The sequence below is a fragment of the Bos indicus genome, chromosome 2 (genome assembly GCF_029378745.1).
Source record: "Bos indicus isolate NIAB-ARS_2022 breed Sahiwal x Tharparkar chromosome 2, NIAB-ARS_B.indTharparkar_mat_pri_1.0, whole genome shotgun sequence".
NCBI classification, from domain to species: Eukaryota; Metazoa; Chordata; class Mammalia; order Artiodactyla; family Bovidae; genus Bos; species Bos indicus.
This window is the reverse complement of record NC_091761.1, coordinates 72634652-72651084: the sequence shown is the minus strand read 5'-3', so window position 1 is coordinate 72651084 and position 16433 is coordinate 72634652. Positions and strand designations below refer to the sequence as shown.

Sequence of the window (16433 nt, the reverse complement as noted above, 5' to 3'; positions counted from 1 at the left end):
GAAAGGAGCGGTCTGGCCACTTGGGGCTACAGGCCTTCAAACCTCCCCTCCAGCCTGCTTCTTGGGGTGACTGATGGCCTTCATGGCACCAGGACCCCACATGCCTGCGTGGTCTACTGCCTATGTCCCCCTCCTGAACCCTGCATGTTCCCTCATGGTTTTCTCTCTGGTCCTGGGCCCTGCCTTGCTCCTCCTCAGGGATCTGGCCCCGGACACCTGCTTTTCCATTCACACCTTTTTTCTCTTCATCCCTACCCTGCCCTGGATGTGGAGGACAGTTCCTTCCCTGGACCCTGAGCATGTCCATCATGGCTAGTCATCAGGCACCTGCAGTGATGGGGTCACATGGGGCCTGTCTCCCCAGTGGACAGGCAGCCCCAGCGGCAGACTCCAGGCCCACTTCCTCTCACTTCCTCCCCCAGCACCAGGCCCTGTGCAGTCAGGGGCACACATGTGCTCAACCTTTTGAAAGAATGAATGGATGGATAGATGGATGGATGATGGATAATGGATGAATGAGTGAATAATGAACAATGAATGACATGGATGGATGGATGAACTTGTGAGTGTGTCCAGTGTAGAGCAAGGCATTATAGCAGAAGACAGGGGTTCCTTGCCTCACTTTTGACCACGGGCCTTGGAACAAGTCATGCCCCTCTCTGAACCTGCTTCTTCATCCAGAAAGAGCACTCACAGAAGCACTCTTAGAAATACGAGTGAGGAGTGGAAAGGAGGCAAGTGTGGGAAGCTGATGTCTTTCAAAGATGTCTCCATGTCCTAATCCTTAGAGCCTATGAAATTACTGTATTTGGGGGGGGGGGAAACATCTTAAGGATGTGATTAAGGTGAGTATGTTGAGATGAGATTATGGGTTATCTGTGCTTAGTCACTCAGTCATGTCCAACCCTTTGTGACCCTTTGGACTGTAGCCCACCAGGCTACTGTGTCCATGGGATTTTCCAAGCAAGAATACTGGAGTGGGTTGCCATTTTCCTCCTCCAGGGGATCTTCCTAACCCAGGGATTGAACCCGGGTCTCCTGCATTGTAGGCAGATTCTTTATCCACCGAGCCATCAGGGAAGCTCTATGGATTATCTGGGTGGATGCTAAATGCCAGCACAAGTGTTAAGAGAGGCTAGGCAGGCGGAAACCTGACCCAGAAGAGTAGGAGGCAATGTAACTCTAGGGCAGAGGCTGTAGGGATGTGGCCACAAGCCAAGGGGTATTGGCCACGCCAGAGACTAGAAGAGGCCAGGAAGGGACTCCCTCCAGAGCCTCCAGAACCATAAAAGAAGAAATCGGTATTGTTACAAGCCACGGAGTTGGTGGTAACTTGCTAGGAGCTAGGAAGGTGTGTCAAGCATACTGTGCTGGTGTGGAGAAGGCCCCTGGGATGGGAGGAGTTGCTGTCATTATTACTGTCACACTTCTTCCGAGATGGTCAGCTCTTAGAGAGCAGAGACAGTGTGCTATTTCCGGGAGTAGCCTCACCACAGTGGGTACTCCATCAGTGGCAGGCAGGCCAGGAAAAGGAGCTCCCCTTCACACCAGGGTTGGGGTGTGGGGGAGGGGGTCTGAGGGTTGTGTTCCATCCCCCCTGTGTCACAGGGCTCTGGAGCATGCCTTCCTGCCAGCCGCCTGGATTACACAGTCACTGGCTCCCCTTAGCTGAACGCGCCCTGCACACAGCCCTGACATGCCAACCCTGCCTGCCCCAGGGACTGCTTGCTTGTATGCACAGGTCCTGCCTTTGGGATGAGCTGCTGCCACCCACCAGGATCCCAGGGCCATGGGCAGGATCAATGGGCTCAGAGTGGGGAGGCCATGACCCTCTGCTGTGACCAAGTCACCCAGGCCAAGGACCCGCTTACTCAGAAACACCAGGCAGGTGACCTCAGGGCCATTGATGTGCCAGAAAGCAAATGAATTTCCTAAATTGGCCTGGTCTTCTGAGCTCTGCTCTTCCCTAAACTGGGGCTCTTAGCACCCGGGGCCAGGGAGGGCACAGGTCTGTTCTCACAGGCATCCCTGCCCGGCAAGCCTTTGGCCTACGAACAGATAGAAAGAGCGCTCCAGGGGGAGTTCCCTGGTGGTCCAGTGGCTGAGAATCCGCCTTCCAGTGCAGGATCTCAGGTGATTGCACTCTGGAGCCCACGTGCCACAACTAGAGAGAAGCCTGCGTGCCGCAAAGAAGACCTGATACAACCATAAAAACATAAAAAGAATTTTTTAAAAAGAAAAGAAATGGAGCTCCATCATGCCCTGCTGCATGGAGTTCAATCTCCTCTCCAAGGCTTTTGTTTATTGGTTTTGTTTGTGTTGTTTCTTGCTTGTCTGGTTTTCTTTCATTTCTGTTATATGGAAACTGTACCTTGGCAAGTTTGCTTACCACCTTTTTTACACATTGATTTCAAAAGTTCCAGAAATCAAGTCCTTTTCAAAATAAACTATGGGGGTTTGCAATTATAAAGACAGGTACAGTGAGTTCCCTTGAAAGTCACTGGAGAGTTACCTCTCCCTAAATCAGAGACCAACCGGCACATCCTGGTGCATCTGAACTGCACTCTGTCCACATGGGGGATGCTCTTGTTGTTTTAGCTGCTAAGTCATTTCCAACTCTTTTGTGACTCCATGGACTGTAGCCTGCCAGGGTCCTCTGTCCATGAGATTTTTGAAGCAAGAATACTGGAGTGGGTTGCCATTCCCTTCTCCAGGAGATCTTCCTCACCCAGGGATCAAACCCATGTCTCCAACAGGCAGATTCTTTACCGCTGAGCCACCAGGGGGGCGGCTCTACAAAACAGCAAAAGGACACCTGCGAAAAGGAGCTCGGCCAAAGCAGCCAGCCAGTCACTGATTTGTTCCTGTGGTCACCCATCGTTGCCTCTGCCAGCTGAAGAGTGTGGGTCTCTGACAACACCGGGCGGGTCTCTGACAGCTCTAAAATATGATACAAACGAATCTATATACAGAATAGACACAGACTTATAGACAGAAAACAAACTTATGGTTACCAAAGGGTTGGAAGAAGACTCAGCCAGGACTTCACAGCCAGAAAGTAGGGCAAGTGGCTGTCAACCTGAGCGATATGTGCTGAACCAGGAGTGTTTGGTCAACCCTGACCTTCCCTGGGTCCACTCTGAGCCCCCTCCCCCACACACAGATCTAAGCCAAGTGCCTGAGTGTCATGTGGTCCCAGTAATGACAAGCTGTTAGGAAAAGACAATCCCCTAGCTCCTTCCCCCAACCCAACCTAAAGTTCACTTTGGTGCCTTGACAAAATCACCATGCTGGACTATGTACAACAACCAACACATGGAAGCAACTTAAGTGTTCATCAACAGAGGAATGGACAAAGAAGATGTGGTACACACACACACACACACACACACACACAGAGGAATATTACTCAGCCATTAACAGGGATGAAATAATGCCATCTGCAGCCACATGAACATTACTGTACTAAGTGAAGTAAGCCAAACAATGACAAATATCATATGATACCACTTACATGTGAACTCTAAAAAATAATACAACAGGAACAGGCACACAGACTTAGAAAACAAACTTATGGTTATCAAAGAGGAAGGGTTGGGAGGGATAAATTAGGAGTTTGGGATTAACACACTACTATATATAAAACAGATAAACAATAAAGTCCTATTGCATAGCACAGGAAACTATATTCAATGTGTTGTAATAACCTATATAATGTAAAACAATCTGAAAAAGAATATATATAACTGAACAACTTTGCTCTATACTTGAAACTAACACAATATTGTAAATCAACTATTCTTCAATAAAAAACAATCACCATGCTGGGACCTCTGGGATTAGGGAGGGAGTGTGGACACTGTAGCCCACAAACAGTACACAAGGTGCTACAGCCAAAAGAGGGGTGGGAAGGAAAGGTTTCATTCACTCTTCTGGGGTAATGTGAGAAGGCTTCCTGTAGGAGGTGGCATCTGAGTTGGGCCTCAACTCTCACAGGGGAATGGAAAGGAGTCAGTGAGTGGTGCAGGCCTGGTGTTCTGTGATAGAAGAGTTGAAAAAAAAGGTGGGTCAAATCAGGAAACAGTTAGCAAAGTCCAGGGGCTGAAGCTCAGATCAGACAGCTGGGTTGTGAGAGAGCATGTGGGGAAACTCATGAAGGAAGGGTCAGTAAGCTGTGCCAGGTTATAATAGGAATGTCCCTTCACCCAGATGCTTCATTACAGGAGCAGAGAGACCAGGCACAGGCTGGAAGAAGATATTTGCAACACAGGTAATCAACCACAAAATGAGTAGCCTTAATATATAAAAAGCTTAGTGAGATGAGTAGGAAAAAGACAACTCCGTAGAATAATGGGCAAAAGAACTGAACAGGCATTTCATGAGAAGGAAATATTATTGGCAAACGGTGGCTCAGACGGTAAAGCGTCTGTCTACAACGCAGGAGACCTAGGTTCGATCCCTGGGTCGGGAAGATTCCCTGGAGAAGGAAATGGCAACCCACTCCAGTACTCTTGCCTAGAAAATCCCATGGATGGAGAAGCCTGGTGTCCATGGGGTCGCAAAGAGTCGGACACGACTGAGCGACTTCAGTTCACTTCACAAACATATGAAAGGATGTATTCAGCTTCATTAGTGACAAAGGAAATGGAAAAATCGAATCATAGGAGATGCCGTTTTGGCAAAAATTAAAATGTGTATGACATCACCCTGGGAACAAGGATGTGGAACAGGCTGAGTCCTTGAACCTCGCTGGTGGGAGTGGCTCGGAAAAACGTCTGGCAACATCTAGGAGGGTTAACACATGAATACCCTGTGACTTAGCAATTTCATTCTCAGACACACATTTATTCTAAAGAACGGGCAGTACTCGAGCCCCGGAGATCAGTGTTAGAGCATTCACTGCAATGATGTTCAAGATAGCAAAAGAACAGATGCATCTCAGGTGCCTGTCAGGCCAGATTGCTTCAGAGCAGTGAGAATTCACAAATTCAGAGCACATGCATCAATGCGATGACTCTCTGGAACATTCTGTGACCTGTGAAATCAGATTTCCCAAGAATCCATCTGCAACAATTCTATTTATATAAAGCACACAGAGCAAAACCAAACAATGTATTATTAGGAGAGTCAGACACCAGGTCTCAATGGACATGAATTTGAGCAAACTTCGGGAGATATGGAAGACAGAGGAGCCTGACGTGGTGCAGTCCATGGGGTTGCAGAATCAGATGCAACTCAACAACTGAACAGCAGACACCATGTAGAACTGTTACAGATGCAGGAAGGTGATAACTCCAAGATACAGGGAGCTCCAAGGAGGACCCTGGAGGGGCACACAGCGTCCCGAGGATGCCAGCACATCCCCCATCCTTGGGCAGGGCAGGGAACCAATGCGTATTGTTACTCTTTACATCATAACCATGCTTCTGCTATTTTCCTGTACGTCTTCAAAGTAATAAGACCAACTTTTTAAAAAGGTGGCTGGGTAGAAGCTGGCTGAGTGGACGGAAGTTCTGGGTTGGGGAGTGGAGAGACCACAGGGCGGTCATGGAGAATCTGTGAGGGCTGCTGAAAGGTCCAGTGGTTGCCTTCAGGGTTACTTGGTGGGCTCATCTTGGCCACTCCATCTGTCTGCTGCCAGGTTCCCTCCTGGCCAGACTCAGCTAAGCCTCACCCTAACCCTGCTCTGTGACAGACAGACATCTGTGTATACATGTAATCCTTCAGACATTCCGCTCACCCTGTAGAGACCCACATGCTCCACCAGACCTAGCTGAGCGCCAGCTCTCAGCTGTCACTCCCTACGCAGGGCAGACCCATAATAAAGAAATCACTGTGTTCAGCTGACAAAGAGCAGATTTCTTGCTAAGTAAACACCGATGTTTGGGTAGGGAAATTAGGTTATAAAATTGCGCCTACAAAGGAGGCCATACAGATGGATTTGGTTAAGACCTAGCCACACAAACAACCGGGCTTAATTCAATCACTCACCCTTTATCACATTTTCTTTTCATCAGAGCAGAAGGATGGGAAGGTTATCAGCGTTTTCAAACTTCCAAACCCCCAAAGCAGAAAAAACAAGAGGGGAGTATCAAGGAGGCTTTTTTCCCTAGCAAACTGATCACTTGTTGATATGTGCAGGCTGAGCTGGGTGGGGGACAGAGAGGTGATGGATTCCATCCACATGTTTTGGGAGGCAACTGGATTAGCACCCCCCTACAAGGTACCTGGGGGCTTCCCTGGTAGCTCAGCTGATCAAGAATCCACCTGCAAAGCAGGAGACCCTGGTTCAATTCCTGGGTCGGGAAGATCCCCTGGAGAAGGGATAGGCTACCCACTCTAGTATTCTTGGGCTTCCTTGATGGCTCAGTCAGTAAACAATCTGCCTGCAATGTGGGAGACCTGGGTTTGATCCCTGGGTTGGAAAGATCCCCTGGAGGAGGGCATGGCAACCCACTCCAGTATTCTTGCCTGGAGAATCCCTATGGACAGACTAGCCTGGTGGGCTGCAGTCTATGGGGTCACAAAGAGTCGAACACGACTGAGCAACTAAGCACAGCACAAGGTACCTAAGATGTGGGACAGCTCTAGGTATGTGGATCCTGCTTCTGTAAGACAAGTCACCCTTGACTGAGCACAGCTGAGTAGAACCTTCCAGAAAGTCATGGCTTTATGGGGATGGTCTCATCACAGGGCAAATGCAGGGGGCTGGAAGGGGAGCTATGGGTGGGAGTGAGACACTCGGTCTCGGGGTTGGGAGAGGGGCTTTGTTAGGCTTTCCTGGAGTCTGGGTTTAAGCAAGGAGAAAAGGCCTGGGTGGAGGGTGGGCTACATAGAGGGGATCTCCTCTCCAGTGAGAATTCTTCGACTCTGGCCTGGGCCAGCCAAAGGGGTATGTGGAATTTCCTTTCCTGGCTGCTTGTCAAAGCTAAATGGATAATCCCAAATAGTTTAGATAAGACATCTTGTCTTCTTAGAGGTGGGTGTGCTGCCAATTTTTACCAAGCTTCCGAATGCATTAGTATGTGCTTTGAAAAGGGCCTGGGAGTCGAGGCCCCTCATCAGGACAAGGGCAACTCCAGAAAGGCTGGGAGCTCCCCCCACACCCCAGCAGGCTGGGGCCAGAAGTCATGCGGGCAGAGACAAGCCTCTGTGCCTTCCTGCTGATAAATGCTTGCCACTCTTGGCTTCCTGGTGCTCTGGGTTCCCCGTTTCCCCTACCACCCCACCCAAGCACATCACCCTGTAACTGCCCTACCTCCCCCTCCCAGGCCAGGAGCCATCTGTGGGTACCAAGATTGCATCTCCTTGGGCCACATCCCTCATGCCCGGTGCAAGGCTAGCACATTGAAGGCAGTAGGTGAGTGTCATCAAATGAAAAGGTGCTGAGAAATTCCCCACTGAGGGAAGCAACAACTAAACGCCGCTCTGCTTGGGCAGGACAGGTTAAGTCCACATGTCAGGAGTGCAGCTCCTGGAAGGGGAAGACGAAAGAATGGGCTCCCACAGTGCCAGATACACTTCTCCATGGGTCCCAGAGCACATCATTGATGCAGCAATGCTGGCTGCAGTAATGAAGGCTTGGAGAGCAGCTGCAACAGGACTCAGGGGCAGTTCACTGCTCACAGATTCCCTCAACAGATGTGGACTAAGGCTGGCAGGAGTGACCCTGAGTGATCGCCCTTGGGACACAGATAAATCCAGCAGGAAAGAATTAAGCTCAATAAATGGATGCATTCTGGGCACTGGCATCAGCCTTCACCCAGAGTGAACGACATGGACACAAGCAGTGGAAAAAGAACCCCCAGGTCAAAGGCCAATCTGTCCACCAACACCTGAGATTTTACTGTTAGTGATTAATTCCTTTGGATTGATTATAGCACAGATAACACACCATAGCCCTAAGACCTACAATGAGATGCCCCTTCCTCCCTGAAAATAATCACAGCAGAAAGAAGATCTCAGGCTTGAGGGTTAGATCTCACTTTCTGGCTGAGTGATCTTGGGAAGCCCTTAAATTCTGGAAACCTCAAATTTTCTGCTCTGTGAATGGGGAAGAATTATCATGCAATTCACAGGGCATTTGAGAAGACTGGACAGAACATAATCTGCCCAGCACCCAGCAGATTGCCTGGAACAAAACATGGGTTTCCTTCTGGTGTCAACAGGAGAGTGAAAAGAGCAAGCCATTATCCAGTAACCACCAGGTACCAGGACCTGTTCTCTGTTTCACACTACTCACTCACCTAATTCTCACAAGCACCCCATGAAGGGGATTGTTTTGTCTCTGTTTTAGAGATGGGGAAACCAAGGCTCTAGAGGTTACGCAGCCAGCCCAAGAATGTAAAGGGTACATAGACGGCATAGGATTTGAACTCTGGCCTCACGCTGTACTGCCTACACCCTGGGGGTGTAGGATGGGAACAGCCCAAGATGATGGGGGCCCAGTGGGTCAGGAGAGAAATGAGAAAGATCACCTCTCCACCCGGCAGGACCTTTTCCCTGGGGGAACTCTTCCCCATGCCAGCTCTGCATACCCTCCCCTGCTGCAGACCCACCTCATTTCTGTACATCAAGATTTGCTTCACTCTTGGGGCCCCTCCTGCCCTCAGCTGACCACACGGCTCTCCGCAAAGCCCAGAGTCAGGCAACAACTCCTCTGCGAGGGCCGGCATTCAGCAGAGATCAAAGAGCAGGCTGCCTTATCAGACACGCTCCTCATTAAACTTTTACAGGCAGATTCCATTATAAATGAGCTGTCTGTCCCATGCTGCTGAGCACGTTCCTGGAGCTGGGGATCTGAAGCTCTCTAAGCGTGAGGGACTTCCACAGAGGGACTGGGGCAAAGAGGAGCCCTCTAGAGTCAAACTGTCCGGGTTCCAGTCCCTGCTGTGCTACTTACTAGAACGTCCCTGGGGACAGCAGCCAACATTGTCATGCCTCAGTTTACCCCATGTATCCAGCAGGTGTGAAGATGCTCAAGTGGTACTGATGAGGGTTTGTGATGGTTTAGTCACTAAGTCGTGTCCAACTCTCACGACCCCACGGATTGTAGCCTCGCCAGGCTCCTCTGTCTATGGGATTCTCCAGGCAAGAATACTGGAATAGGTTGCCATTTCCTTCTCCAGAGGAATCTTTTCCACCCAGGCAGGGCTGCTGCATTGCAGGCAGATGCTTTACTGACTGAGCTATGCAGATGACATAATCCAGAGGGCTGGACATAAGCTGCTGTGACTGCATCTCAGTTAGTCTGAGCCCAGCATCCTGCCGCCCAGAGAGAGGAAAGGACCTGCCTTGAGGGCTCTTTAAGGGCCACACCCATCCCCAGGAGGCAAGGTTCCACATCAACCTGTCACTCAACTCTCAGACAGCCATGGGAGGAGGGGGAGCTGCCCTACAAACTGCCTTGTCCCAGGGGTTTTCTAGGTTCCACGTTCACTTGCTGGGCAGTTCCTCTGAAGAAGTGGTCAGCCTTACAGCTTTTAAGGAGCACTCCCTGGAGAAGGAAGGGCAGTGTCGACTGACATGAAGGAAGACAAGGCCCTTCCCTGGTGGGCAACCCTGGGCCCACCCAGCATCTTGGCCCAGGAGCCAGGTAGACATGCCCTTCAGACATCTCTTCCTCTGTCCCATCGCACTCAACAGAAGCATGCATGATTGCTGAGGGCAGAGAATGCTCTTCTTGAAACACAAATAAAGCCCGTTCCCCTCTGAATGTGAACCTGGCGTGTGGGCCAAGAATCAAGAAAATTTCCACATATCTTTCTGCTCCCCTCGGTGGCTGGCTGAGAACAGAGCTGTTAGAGGCCCAGGACAATGCAGGTCAGTTGCGAGCCAGGCCAGCTGTGTGTTTATCAAGCTATGAGCATGCCATCTTGATGGAACACTGACTTTGGAAAACTCCATCTTCAGATCCATCCAGACCTGACGGTTCATGAGCTCAGCCAGCAACAGCCTAGAAACTACTTTCTTGAGAGAAGTGGGGATGACCATTTGTATTCATGTGCAGTCACCAGGAAGAGGTAGGGTTCAGACACCCTGGATGGCTCTCAGTGGGTGCTGGGCAACTGGCACACGTGACAGAGTATTCAGAGGGTAGTGGAAGGTGGAAGCCCTCACACCCACCAGCTGATATTCCTGTTCTTTCCTGACAGGACCTGGGTCAGCGTGTGGCCTTTCCATGAACTGATGGCTAAGCCCCAGAGCCACCTGTCTTTAGCAACAACCCCACCCTACCCCCTGCTCCTTCTCTGTGCAGCGTGGCCTGGGTTGGGACTGCTGGAGTATCGTCCACCAATCACAGCTCAGGATCAGCTGATGCAGGGGAGCAATTAGTGGTGGTCCGGAGTCCAGGCAGGTACTGAGGTCATGGATGTCAGAGGTCAGGTATGGAGCCCGGTGAGTGGAGAATGGAGGCGACTGTCCTCCCTACGGTTGAGATGCTATGTCTGTCCCCTTTCCTTCCCTCCCTCTCTTGTCCCTGTATGTACATCTCCTTCTGCAGGCTGAGAATATGGAGAGATTCAGGTCATCTTGTGGGCTTCTGTGAGAAGGTGATGAAAAGGAAGCAGGGCATATTTAACACCCCTATCGCAGAGTTGTTAGCACGGAGGGAAAAGGCCTAAATGCTTGCTACCTCTATGACTCTGCACAACCACTCTGGGATCACTGGCTAGGAATGTGCATCTTTAAGACACATCCTAGTTCAGATTTACAGCCAAGTATGAGAACTGCTCCATGAGCTAGTCTCTCTAGCCCTTCTGGGCTGCAAGCAGCTGGAACTGGTCCTCTACGAAGCCCTAGGGCAGGACTGGGATGGTAAGGACCCTACAAACAGCATGGCGAGTTGAGAATCCACCCAGCCCCTGCACCAGGAATATGAGCTTCTGCCCTTTCTGCAAGCATGTGAGTGAATCTGGGCCCAAGGCAGTCCCCACTCCCATGCACACCGAGAAGGTGGGGGCTCCAGCTGAGGGCCCCACTGTGCCCCACCTCAGCCTTGGTTCTCCACGTGACCTGCTGAGCCTAGTTCCAAGGGGCAGGGGTGGAGGACATCCACAGAGCTCCTGTTTCCTGCTAGTAGTCACCAGGTGATGGAGAGACTACAGGACCTTCTCTCCTGCCCTTGAGAATGGACTCTCGGATTCTCAGGAGCCCGTGCCCATGGTGGGGTGGGGGTGTCACAGAAGAACCACACCTGACCAGCAAACACACCCTCCCATCCATCTGCCTCCCCATCACCCGTGGTTTACACAGGTGACGGGGGCTGCATCAGCAGTCCTGACCATTTACTCTTCAGGAACCACCTAAGCATTCATAAACTGTGCAAGGCCTGTGGTGGGTTTGCACCTCCAGGGGACTGGAAGGTGGGTCTGGAGAGAGCTGGGAAGTGGGATGGCTATCTATGAGGAAGCTGTGCAGTTGGGTGGTGCTGAGTGGATTTCACACTCTAGACCCACTGCCTACCCCTCCCACGAGTAGCTGCCTGCTTGGGGAGGTGTGCGGCCAACCCTGGCCAGTCTCCTCCTCTGTCTGACCACAGTGATTGCTATAGCCCATCTCCTTCCTATGGTCTCCCATTTCTTCTGCCCATCCTCTAGCAGCTCCTACAATTACCCTGAAAATGAATCAGACCACTCCCTCCTGCTCCTGGTCACCAAAAGGAAATAGTCCAAATTCCTCAACTGGGGAGGGTAGGGGGTGGTGGGAGAAGACCCCTCCTCCCTCCATCCCCAGCAGTTCCTCTTCAGCCCCATTTCCCACCTCCCCATGGTACAGCCCCCAGACAGCATCCCCTTCCAAGGTCACGCCATGGCTTACCTCTGCCACAATGAACCCCTCTCTAATAGGCCAACAGAAATAACAACAGCAATCACAATGTGTCCACGGCAAGTTTCCACACAGTTCCAAATACGCTATTTGTATTACCCTATTTAATTTTTCAAATAACTCAGTCAATGGGATAGTTACTATTATCATGCACTTTTATAGATGAGAAAACTGGGGTTTATCTGTTCAGATTGATTAGATGGTTACCTCCCAAAGCTGGTGCGTTCAGTCCTGGGTTCAAGCCCAGGTAGCAGGGTGAGGGGCCAGTGGTGGGGCGCTCCCCCTGGAGCCATGCCCACCGCGGCCAAGAGAGCCAATGGGCAGCGGCCTTGGGTGCCAGCAGCTGCAGAGGCTCTGAAGGTGGGACGGGAGATGACACTGCAACTCATTTGCTGCACAATGTTTGTGTAATTAGATGCACTTGGCAACGATGAGGAGGAGTGGCTACAGCACGGGCTTGGTGGATGGCGTGCTCCACAGGATCAGACCACATTGATCACAGAAAAGTCACAGCCAGGGGGCCCATTTTTTCTTCTAGGCTTTATCCTGTTTCCCACCTGGGGCACCCACTCGGGGGATGAAGGGGTGGGCTTCCCAGGGCCCAATGGCTGTATTCCTCCTGTGGCCTGGGGGGAAGGAACCAGGATAGTGTGTAGCCACTCGGAGCCCACCCTAGCAGGAGGTGGGCTTTGAGGGGCAGGTGGGCTCCTCAACCCTTGAGGGGAAGCAAACAGGTCCACCTTGCACGGATGACATGTGAAAATCAGTGCACCTCTCTGAACCTCAGTGTCTGCATCCACAGGATGCAGATTATAACCTCATTTCACAGGCAATCAGGAAGCTCAACTAATACAGCCCAACCAGGCTCCAGTACAGATCTTGGCCCTAGTAGGCCCTGCACAAATGATTGACACCCTTTACTGTCTTCTACTGGGTGATGCCAGGCTTCACCACTGAAACTTTATGAGCACAAACGAGCTGAATGGTGACACCCAGAGATGTCTGTGTCCTAATCCTTGGAACCCATGAATGTCACCTTCTGTGGGAAAAGGGGCTTTGCAGATGTATTTGAGTTAAGGTTCCTGAGACCGGAAGATGATCCTGGATTTCACACTAAAAGCATCACTGGCATCCTTCTAAGAGTGGCAGAGGAAGAAAACTACTGCAGATGAGAAAGAAGGCAATGTGAGAAAAGAAGCAGGGGACATAAAGGCAATGTGGCGAGAGGCAGGGATCATGGGCATGGAGGCAGCCTCCAGAAGCTAGAAAACTCAAGGAAATGGATGCTCTCCTGGAGCTGGAAGGTTCCAGAAGGAAACCAGCCCTGCTAACACCTTGATTTTAGGCCCAGAAGACTTACTTCTCCTAACTGGCCAGGAGAGAAGCAGGCCCAGAAGGGGGACATGACCTGTGTCCAGCCCTGACCTAGGGGATGACAAAGTCTGGAGAAGGCTCAGGGACTACCTCTCAACCACAGCTCTCCATTAAGCCAGGGACTAACAGTTTGAAGGGCCCCCTGATTCAGTGACAAGTTCCTGCCTGCAGACAGAGCATCTCAAACCTGTAATGTGTGTTAAACACAAATGGTGGGCCCATCCTAGAGCCTCTGACTCAGCAGGTCTGGGCCCAAGCCTGAGACCCTGCATTCCTAGCAGGCTTATGCTGCTGGTCCAGAGGTTTGGGGAACCACTGAATTCGGGGGGCAGTGTCCTGCTAAAGGGTTATATAAGCTTCCAAGAAGGAATTGTGTGGACACACACAGGGGACCTGTGGTCATACACATGCTCCCAAGGGAGAAGCCGGTGTCTGGGCCGAGGGCCATAATTAGGTTCCTAACTCTTTCACTCCCTAAGTTGGGGGGCGGGGCCCTAATGATGAATTATTTAACCACTCTGTGCTGCCTCAGTTCCTTCATCTGTAAAATGGGGCCGACACAAGACACACACCTTATAGGGTTAAGAGGATTAAGTAAGATGAACACATGAATTGTTTATAGGCAGAGCTTGTCCAAAGGTTGGTTACTTTGAGAAACGGCAATTGTTAATAGTGAGGTATTCTTCTATCTCTATCACTGTCCCTAGGTATGTGGGGCCATGGGTGCCTGGATGTTCCCCGGCACAGTGACACATGTATGCCTGCCTGCACGCTCCCCCAGGGAGCTCTCAGCCTTGCCCTGGTCTATGACCAGCATGGGGCTCCTTGCCGGGAGCACTTCATTGTAGGCCTGCCAAGCCCAGGATCTGTATCATGGAATCAGCTCGACAGTTTCCAAGAACAGAAAAACAGCCATTTCAACCCCCTTCTGAAAAGGGATTCAGCTCCCCTGATAGAGGATTCTTAGCTGCCACCAGCTGAGCCACTCTGCAGTGATCCACCAGCTCTAATAGGACACATCTTCCAGAAGCTGCCTGAGCTGTGGGCAGAGGGCTGAAATGGCCCCACCATCCACCAGGGGGATACAAGCCTGCCCAGGGCAGGTCCTAGTCAAGCAAGCACCAGCTGCGGGCACCGAGGTAAAACGCAAAGATCCAAACACATCAAAGGGGACAACCTGAAGGGACTCCCAATGGGCAAACCTGGAACAATTTGAACAACAAAATGAATAGTGATAGCAATGGAGTAGAACTCTTGGAAGAACACAAATATCCACACATTGATTTGATACAAAAGTGATCAAATAAATAGAGAAATGGGGGAGAACAGACAGGTCTTCCTTACAGTAGAATTCTAATCGATAAATGTGGAAAGAATCACAGAAATAGAAAATCACCACTTGGCAAATAATAGTAGTTACTGTTTTTGGCAAGAATCATCAATGGATGTTTAAGTGAGTGGCTGAAAATATTGTGAGAAATAGGAATTTACGTATTATCCAAGTACTGTTCCACAAGAGACTTGCAATTACAAAGGGACCAGCTTTAAAGTGGAGAAACCCAGCACACCTCACTGTAAGCAAATAATCAAAGTCAGGATTTCCAGGGATGAGAAGTATGGCCATCATGGGCCCTGGACATGATGTTCGAGGATTGGAGAGCAGCATTTCCATGGCAGTATCCCTGCAATGCACCATCTGAATTTATCAGGAGGCAACATCAGGCAAACACAAATTGAGCACATTCTATACATTAAGTGGCCTTTCCTCTTCAAGTGTCAAGGTCATGTGTAAACTGGTACAGCCACTATGAAGAAGAATAGTGGAGGTTCCTCAACAAACTGAAAACAGAGTTGACACATGATCTAGCAATCCAGGGTATGTATGTCCTGGGTAAATACCTAGACAAAATTCAAATATAAAAAGATACAAGCAGTCCTATGTTCATAGCAGTGCTGTTCACAATAGCCAAGACATGGAAGTAACCTAAATGGCAAATGAATGGATAAAGATGTGTTACATATACACCATGGTATATAACTCAGTCATAAAAAAGAATGAAATAATACCGTCTGCAGCAACATGGATGAACCTAGAGATTATCATACTAAGTGAAGTAAGTCATACAGAGAAAGACAAATAGCATGATATTGCTTATATGAAGGATCTAAAATATTACATTTCTATGACACAGACACAGGCTCAGTTATAGAGAACAGAGAGGGAGGATGGAGAAGGGAAGGACTGGAAGTCTGGGATTAGCAGATGCAAACTATTACATACAGATGGATAGACAACAAGGTCCTACTGTATTACACAGGGAACTATATTCAATTGATAAGCCATAATGGAAAAAGAGAAAAAATGTGTCAAGGTCATGAAAGGCAAAAGAGACTGAGCCATGTCCTGGGGTAAAGATGACTAAGGAGTTATGACAACTAAATGTAAGGGCTGAATCCTGAACAGAGGAAAAAAGGATATCCACAGGCAACTGATGAAATTTAAACAAGATTTATGAGTTAGTTAATAACACTGAACCAGTCTTTGGTAATGTAAGATATGAATGTCTGAGGAATAGGGTGAGGATATACAGGAAATCTTTGTATATTTTTGCAACTTATTTTTAAATGTCTGAGATTATTCCAGAATACAAAATATCTTTAAAAAGCAAACAGAAGTCCCAGATTTGCTCTGTCTGGGGTGAGCAGTGAGTGTAGAAGTTACCTGCCCCCTGCTCGGGCATAGAATTTTGAATACAGAGAGGGGTCAGCAAGTTTTGACTGACTTTATTCCAGCGGGAGCTGGGAGAGGTGGCAGGGTCTGTCTTCAGCAGGTGGAAAGTGTGGAGGTGGAAAGTCTGCTCAGCAAACATTGATTGTGAACTTATTACACACATGTCAGCCATCGTCAAGGCGGGAATCAGAGCAAAGCCCAGAGTCCGCTGGAGGCAGTGTAAAAACAGCTCATTCCAGTGTTACAGGGTGGTGGGAATCCGGGGGAGTGCCCCCACTCAGGGTGGGCTTCCCAGAGAAGGTGGGTCCTGAGCCAAGGCTTCAGGGGTCTGCAGAAGGGGCCATTCCAGGCGGCTGGGCAGCAGGGGTTGAGACCCAGGTACATGGCGGCTGGAACCATAAATGGCAGCTTGGCATGGAATGGGAGATGTCTGGTCAAGAGGCACAGCAGAGATACAGCAGGTGGGGCAGAGGATTTAGTCTCTTTTCTAGAAGCAAAA

General features: G+C 49.9%; 1 protein-coding gene across 1 annotated transcript in view; it reads right to left on the bottom strand.

Annotated features, from left to right (window-relative positions):
* GLI2 (GLI family zinc finger 2) overlaps positions 1-16433 on the bottom strand; it is a 261229-nt gene that overhangs the window by 46137 nt on the left and 198659 nt on the right. The gene's annotated exons all lie outside the window — the stretch shown is intronic.